Source organism: Lissotriton helveticus, chromosome 1_1, assembly GCF_964261635.1.
Source record: "Lissotriton helveticus chromosome 1_1, aLisHel1.1, whole genome shotgun sequence".
In the NCBI taxonomy this organism is placed as follows: domain Eukaryota; kingdom Metazoa; phylum Chordata; class Amphibia; order Caudata; family Salamandridae; genus Lissotriton; species Lissotriton helveticus.
In genome coordinates, this window is record NC_136057.1 from 395161391 (window position 1) to 395168551 (window position 7161).

The following is a 7161-nucleotide window of genomic DNA, read 5'->3' on the forward strand; positions in this document are numbered from 1 at the left end:
CGGACTGAATATTAAGAGGTAAAGATTTGTGATCACCACAAGTATGACGAAATAATACGTTATAGAAAGCAGACTGATAACATCATGTCACTGAGGATACGAAGGGGGAGATTTTTAAATGGCGAATTTAGGACCGCTAATATTTATATATGAAATTCTGCAGCATGTATTTATATGACACAGACAGTATAATTGTTTTTGCACATGATTGAGGGGCTTGAGTTTCAGGTAAATGATTGAACACAGGGGGTGATATTTTGTTGTTGGAAGGATTGTTTTTATCGTTCTCATGGTAGGGAACGATTATTGAGTGTAATCAGCTTGTACTGAAGAAAAGGAGGCATTGCACTGTGAGCGGTTGGTTGAGGGCAGTGATGCAATGTGGGAATCGCAGTACACACGTAGAATAGTGTCAATCAGGTGACCAATTAGCAATACCAATTAAAGGAGACAATCTAGTTGGTTGACGGTTTAAATTTGAAACTGTCATGGAGGGTGGGAATCATTGTTGAGTGAACTTGAAGAAAGGATGTAACTGGAAATTCAGCGTTGTACAGGTACACGCTTAAGTTAGTTGGACACAATGCAAGAAAGAGAGATTCGAATGTCTTTAGTGCAAGAAGGGATCGGTGAAGTAAAAGGGTGGCTTAGGGAACATTTTCACAATTGTTATTGGGAATAATTGTTTTGGGGGTAGAGGAGCGTTTTTAGGGTGGCACTTTAGGGATTTGGTAGTAAAAAATGTTGGTTGTTTGAGTTCATGAACACAGGAAAGCAAAGGAGGTGGGTTGCTTTTAACCTGTTGTCATATAATGAAGATGATATCATTAGAAATGCTTTTGAATATACATGAGGTAATGGCGATTCTTATAATATTTTCAGTGACCCCTGAAGAAGAGCTTGTGTCAAGCCCGAAATGCATTGGGTAAAAATAAAGAACTGCTGCTTTGAACGTATCGTGCGTTTGGATCGTGTTTTGAATAGAGGCTTTGATGGGCACATCTTTAACATGTGAAGCATTCGAACAGCAGAATTTGAGTACTTGTGGATTCAAAAGACCAACTTTAAAATGGACTAAAGCTGGTTAAACAAATGGAATACATTCGGTTGATTGTGACAAAGATCATTTCTAGGTAGTTGGTATACCCACTAACTGCTGTGCGGCTGGGTGTGGAACGAATCTTCGCTCCCCACAGTATGAATCATATTGGTATGCCGCTGGGGTAATGCATGACCCAGCAACGCACTCACTTTCACTTTGATCATGATAAATAAGTGAGTAAATAAGAGGAACTAAACTGTGTGCACATCACCACTTTGATTATCTTTTTTTCCTAGTCACACCGACCACCAGTCCCTGGGCCAGCAGTGACGTTGCCAGCCAGTCTGCAGATGCGGCAGCGGAAGGGGGTGAGCCAGCGGCAGTGAAGAGCGGTGGTAAGTCATACTGCTTGCTTATTGACAATTAATTATATACTCACTGTAAAGGTGTAGTGTTGTTGACTTATGAACAACAGGTGAACACAGCATGAGTTGAGCTGAGTAACTAATGGCTGCTCCTATCTTCAACTCAGCAGCAGAGAAAGTTTCATGAACAAGACATTTCACTGTGGGTTGATGGAAAAGGGAAATAAGGATGGAAGAAGAAATGACAGGTGAAATGTAACATATATGACTGAAGGGAAGGATGCGTATGTGAAAGCGCTGTATGCATATACTATAGGTGGCTGATAGCTAGGATGTATCGCTGGGTGAAGGATGGATGAAAGGTATACAGGTCAGAAGCCTGCCTGGGTGGGTGAAAGTATATGTGTGAAAGGCAGCCTGCCTGGGTGGGTATTGGAATCCTGTGGTGGTTTCTTTTGGTTGAAAGACACTTAAGGACACATTGGTGGGTAAATGACAAATGTATGTTGCTGAAAGGTTTATTGAGACTAGAGTGAGATAGCGAGCCATGTTTGGATGAATGGTTATATGGATGGGTGGTTTCAATGGTGAAGAATGGATCGAGATCAATCAATCAATCAATCATGCCATTTGTATAGCGCACTACTCACCCGGGAGGGTCTCAAGGCGCTTGGGGGGAGGGGTATGCTACTGCTCGAACAGCCAGGTCTTGAGTTGTTTCCTGAAGGCGAGATGGTCCTGGGTCAGCCGAAGGTGGATGGGGAGGGAGTTCCAAGTCTTGGCAGCCAGGTAAGAGAAGGATCTTCCTCCGGCGGTGGCTCTTTGGATGCGTGGTACGGCTGCGAGGGTGAGGCTGGTGGACCGTAGCTGGCGGGTGGGCGTGTAGAAGGTCAGGCGGTCGTTGAGGTACTTGGGGCCCAGGTCGTGGAGAGACTTGTGTGCGTGGGTGAGGAGCCGGAACGTGATCTTCTTGTCGACGGGGAGCCAGTGCAGGTTCATCAGGTGGCTGGAGATGTGGCTGCGTTGGGGGACATCCAGGATGAGTCGGGCGGAGGCATTCTGGATGCGCTGGAGTCTTTTCTGTAGCTTGGCTGTGGTTCCGGCGTAGAGGGCGTTTCCGTAGTCCAGTCGGCTGGTGACGAGTGCCTGGGTGACAGTCTTCCTGGTCTCAGTCGGGATCCAGCGGAAGATCTTGCGAAGCATACGCAGGGTGTTGAAGCACGATGAGGAGACGGCTTTGACTTGTCTGGTCATCGAGAGGGAGGGGTCCAGGATGAAACCCAGGTTGCGTGCGTGGTCGGTTGGCTTGGGTGCGGTGCCCAGGGCTGGGGGCCACCAGGAGTCGTCCCAGGCGGAGGGCGAAGATCCCAGGATGAGGACTTCCGTCTTGTCCAAGTTCAGTTTCAGGCGGCTGTCCTTCATCCACTCAGCGACGTCTTTCATCCCTTCGTGTAGGCAGGTTCTGTCGGTGTCGGGGTCTCTGGTGAGGGAGAGGATCAGCTGGGTGTCGTCGGCGTAAGAGATGATGTTGAGGTTGTGCTGGCGTGCGATGGCTGCGAGAGGTTTCATGTAGATGTTGAAGAGGGTGGGGCTGAGTGAAGATCCTTGCGGGACGCCGCAGATGACTTTGGTGGCCTCGGAGCGAAACAGGGGGGAGGCGGACTCTTTGTGTTCTTCCGGCGAGGAACGAGATGATCCACTCCAGTGCCTTCTCTTGGATACCGATGTTGCTGAGGCGCTGGACTAGGGTGCGGTGGCAGACCGTGTCGAACGCAGCGGAGAGGTCCCGGAGGATGAGGGCCACTGTTTCCCCCTTGTCGAGCAGGGTCCGGATGTCGTCGGTGGCTGCGATGAGGGCGGTCTCGGTGCTGTGGTTGGCTCTGAAGCCGGACTGCGAGGGGTCGAGGGATCTGTTCGTCTCAGGAAGGCGGTCAGCTGTCTGTTGACGATCTTCTCGATGACTTTAGCAGGAAAAGGGAGGAGCGAGATGGGTCGGACGTTTTTGAGATCGGTGGGGTCCGCTGTAGGTTTCTTCAGGAGGGCGCTGATCTCGGCGTGCTTCCAGCTCTCCGGGAAGGTGGCGGTGTTGAAGGAGGCGTTGATGATGTTCCGGAGTTGGGGTGCGATGGTGGAGTCGGCATTGTTGAAGACGTGGTGTGGGCAGGGGTCGGTCGGTGATCCGGAGTGAATGGTGTTCATCGTGCGGGCTGTGTCTTTGGTGGTCACCGTGGTCCAGGTGCGAAGGGTGGCGGTGGGGGGCATTGGTTCGACGGTTGGGTGCGTGCGTGGGGCGCCGAAGCTGTTGTGGATGTCGGCGATCTTGCGGCGGAAGAACGAGGTGAGGGAGTCGCAGAGGTCTTGTGACGGAGTGATGTCGTTGGTGCCGGTGCTGGGGTTGGAGAACTCCTTGACGATAGTGAAGAGCTCTTTGCTGTCGTGGGCGTTGTTGTCCAGTCGTTCCTTCAGAGATTTCTTCTTGGTGGTGCGGATGAGCTGGTGGTGCTTGCGGGTAGCGTGTTTGAGGGCGGTCATGTTGTCGGTGGTCCGGTTGAGGAGCCAGGCTTTCTCGAGGGTGCGACAGGTGAACCAGGATGCCTTCTTGATTCTGGGTCTGCTGGGAGGGTTCTTTAGTGGCGCGAGGTCGTCGGCGCAGGCGGTCAGCCACTGTGTGAAGTTGCGGGCTGCTTTGTTGGGGTCCGTTGTGTTGGCGGGTGGGCTCTGGCTGAGGGAGGTGGTGAGCTGGTCTGCGGTAATCTTGCTCCAATTCCTGTGAGGTACCTGTTGCGGGTGGTGGTGAGTCGTGGATCTTTTGAAGCTGAAGTGGACGCAGCTGTGGTCGGTCCAGTGGAGTCCGGTGGCGTGGCTGAAGGTGATGTACTTGCTGGAAGAGAAGACGGGATCAAGCGTGTGGCCGGCGTAGTGGGGGGGGTGTTGACCAGTTCCTTGAGTCCGAGGTTGGCGAGGTTTTCCAGCAGGGCGGTGGTGTTGCGGTCCTTGTTGTTCTCCAGGTGGAAGTTGAGGTCCCCGAGGAGGATGTAGTCAGTGGAGGGGAGGGCGTGCGGGCTGATGAAGTCTGTGATGTCTTCGCTGAATTGTGTGCGTGGTCCCGGGGGTCTGTAGACGAGGGTGCCTCTGAGGGTCGTCTTAGGGTCGGTGTGAATCTGGAAGTGGAGATGTTCGGCTGCGGCGAAGGAGTCGTTGGCGTCGGTCGTGATGCGGATGGTGTTCCTGTGGACGATGGCGATGCCACCTCCGGTCTGGTTGATGCGGTCCCTCCTGATGATCTTGTACCCATCCGGGATGGCGATGGCGATGTCGGGTGCAGAGGAGGCGTTCATCCAGGTTTCCGTGAGGAAGGCGACGTCCGGTGATGTAGCGTCGAGGAGGTTCCAGAGTTCCACGGCGTGTCTGTGGATGGAGCGGGTGTTGATCACGATGCACTTGAGGTGGTTGCTGCTGGTGTTTGTCTTGGCGGGTGCGGGGCAGGTTCGGAGGCAGGTGAACTTGCAGGTGCAGCAGGTGAAGGGTCCGTGGATGCGTCTCGGGGTGGCTCGGCAGCAGGCGTGGGTCCGGCCGGCATTGAGTGCGTTGAGAGCGGCGGCGTCATAGGTCAGTCGGGTCGTCTTGCCTCGGCGGGGAGGGCCAGGGGTCCTGGCGCTGGGCGCGGGCCAGGCGCGGACGGGCGCAGACGGGCTTACCTTTGGCGCACCTTTGGCGCTCAATCGCCGCTCCCGCTGCGCGCGTCCGCTGCGCGGTCGCTCTGGGGGCGTCATAAGTAAGGAGCCGGGAGGGAGGAGCAGCTGGGTGGCGGGGCGGCGAATGGAATCACAGGGGGGCGGGGCCGCAGGGAGGCAGCGGCGGGAAATTCCAAGAAGCAGCGGGCAACGGGAAATTCCCAGGAGCAGCGGGAAATTCCCAGGAGCAGCGGGCAGCGAGCGAAGGAATCTGCAGGCAGGAGGCGGCAAAGGCAGGCAGGAGCGGCAGTAGTGAGTGGGGCGACCAAGCCCTGTGGAGGGCTGAGCGGTCACACTCTGTGGTCCCCTACGGTCCCCTTAAGTAAGGAGCCGGGAGGGAGGAGCAGCTGGGTGGCGGGAGCGGGGCGGCGAATGGAATCACAGGGGGGCGGGGCCGCAGGGAGGCAGCGGCGGGAAATTCCAAGAAGCAGCGGGAAATTCCCAGGAGCAGCGGGAAATTCCCAGGAGCAGCGGGCAGCGAGCGAAGGAATCTGCAGGCAGGAGGCGGCAAAGGCAGGCAGGAGCGGCAGCAGTGAGTGGGGCGACCAAGCCCTGTGGAGGGCTGAGCGGTCACACTTTGTGGTCCCCTTAAGTAAGGGGCCGGGAGGGAGGAGCAGCTGGGTGGCGGGAGCGGGGCGGCGAATGGAATCACAGGGGGGCAGGGCCGTAGGGAGGCAGCGGCGGGAAATTCCAAGAAGCAGCGGGAAATTCCCAGGAGCAGTGGGAAATTCCCAGGAGCAGCGGGCAGCGAGCGAAGGAATCTGCAGGCAGGAGGCGGCAAAGGCAGGCAAGAGCGGCAGCAGTGAGTGAGGCGACCAAGCCCTGTGGAGGGCTGAGCGGTCGAGAGAATGTAAAACTTAAAAGGTGGTGAATAGCAAAGTCAAGAGTGAAGAATAAAAATAAAATTCATGAAGAACAATGCAATGATGAATGGAAAAATCCTTGGGTAGGAGAATAAACAAGGGACCACGGCGCTCCTATGTAGTGGTGTTCTTCTTACCTTTACTTGCTTTTGATTCACAGAGTTGAGGAGGTAATATTTCAGACTCCTCTCTGGACTCACATTAGTTTTCAAGTGCAACATATTATGTATCTTTCCTACCCACCCATCATCAATCACCTCCCTCCCTCCCTCCATACCCATGACATAATGTTTTATGTGTTTTGCTAAGAGCATTGTTTACAATTTGTCTTTTTTCTTTCTTGTTATGTAGCTACTCCTGCTGATCCAAAACCACCTAGCAGGCAGGCGATTGCAGCCCGGACATGGCAGTGAAAACTGGAGGCCATCAGTGCCGAATACTGGTGGCCTGGAAGGATGAAGAGGCAGAGGCTGCTGCAGATGCCGCAGACCCCAGCCAGGCCACAACAACAACACCACACCATTACAGCGGTCCAAGGGGTACCTCCGCTATTCCACCATCACTGCTGCACCCCCTTATTTCTGTCGATTTGTGCGCCGCATCATGCTGAGGCTGGTGAATATTGAAGCTAGGCAGGAACAGGTGGACAGGCACCTGAAGAAGCTCCTAACCCGCCGTTAGTACCCACTTCAGCCCCTTTTAAAATCATTTTTTGGGTGGGTGGGTGGGAGTTGGGGTTGTTGGGTTTTTCTTTATTTATGGACAATTACGTTTTTGAACTACTCTTAGACACTACTTGGACTGTGGTTGGGATTAGGGAGAGGGGTGGGCCAGTTGTGGGTATGGTAGTTTTTAGACTTGTTGAGAAAATATAAGGTTTCTTACTTTTACATTATGAAAAATTATGAAGAAATTGTGGCATTGTGATTTACTTCGCACTGCAGCTTTGGCCGCAGCCAGTTAAAAAAATCTGCTGTTTGTGTAAACAATGAAATGGTTATGTGGTACCCTCCCTTGGCCCACTACTCTCTCCTCCTAGTCTCTGCAGTCTACTCTGCTACTATATATGATTATTAACCCCTGATGATTCGGAGAGGGTGGGGAGTGAATTTCCATTGTATAGAATGATTGCCGTTCAACAATGAATCAATCAACAA

The 7161-nt window shown here is 53.3% G+C and overlaps 1 long non-coding RNA gene across 1 annotated transcript in view; it reads left to right on the plus strand.

Annotated features, from left to right (window-relative positions):
• Nucleotides 1-6692, plus strand: part of LOC144769659 (uncharacterized) — a 28013-nt gene extending 21321 nt beyond the window's left edge. The window contains exons 6-7 of the long non-coding RNA XR_013598737.1: nucleotides 1339-1437; nucleotides 6356-6692. This is a non-coding gene — a long non-coding RNA (uncharacterized LOC144769659). The remainder of the gene's footprint in view (nucleotides 1-1338; nucleotides 1438-6355) is intronic.
• Nucleotides 6693-7161: the final 469 nt, after the last annotated feature.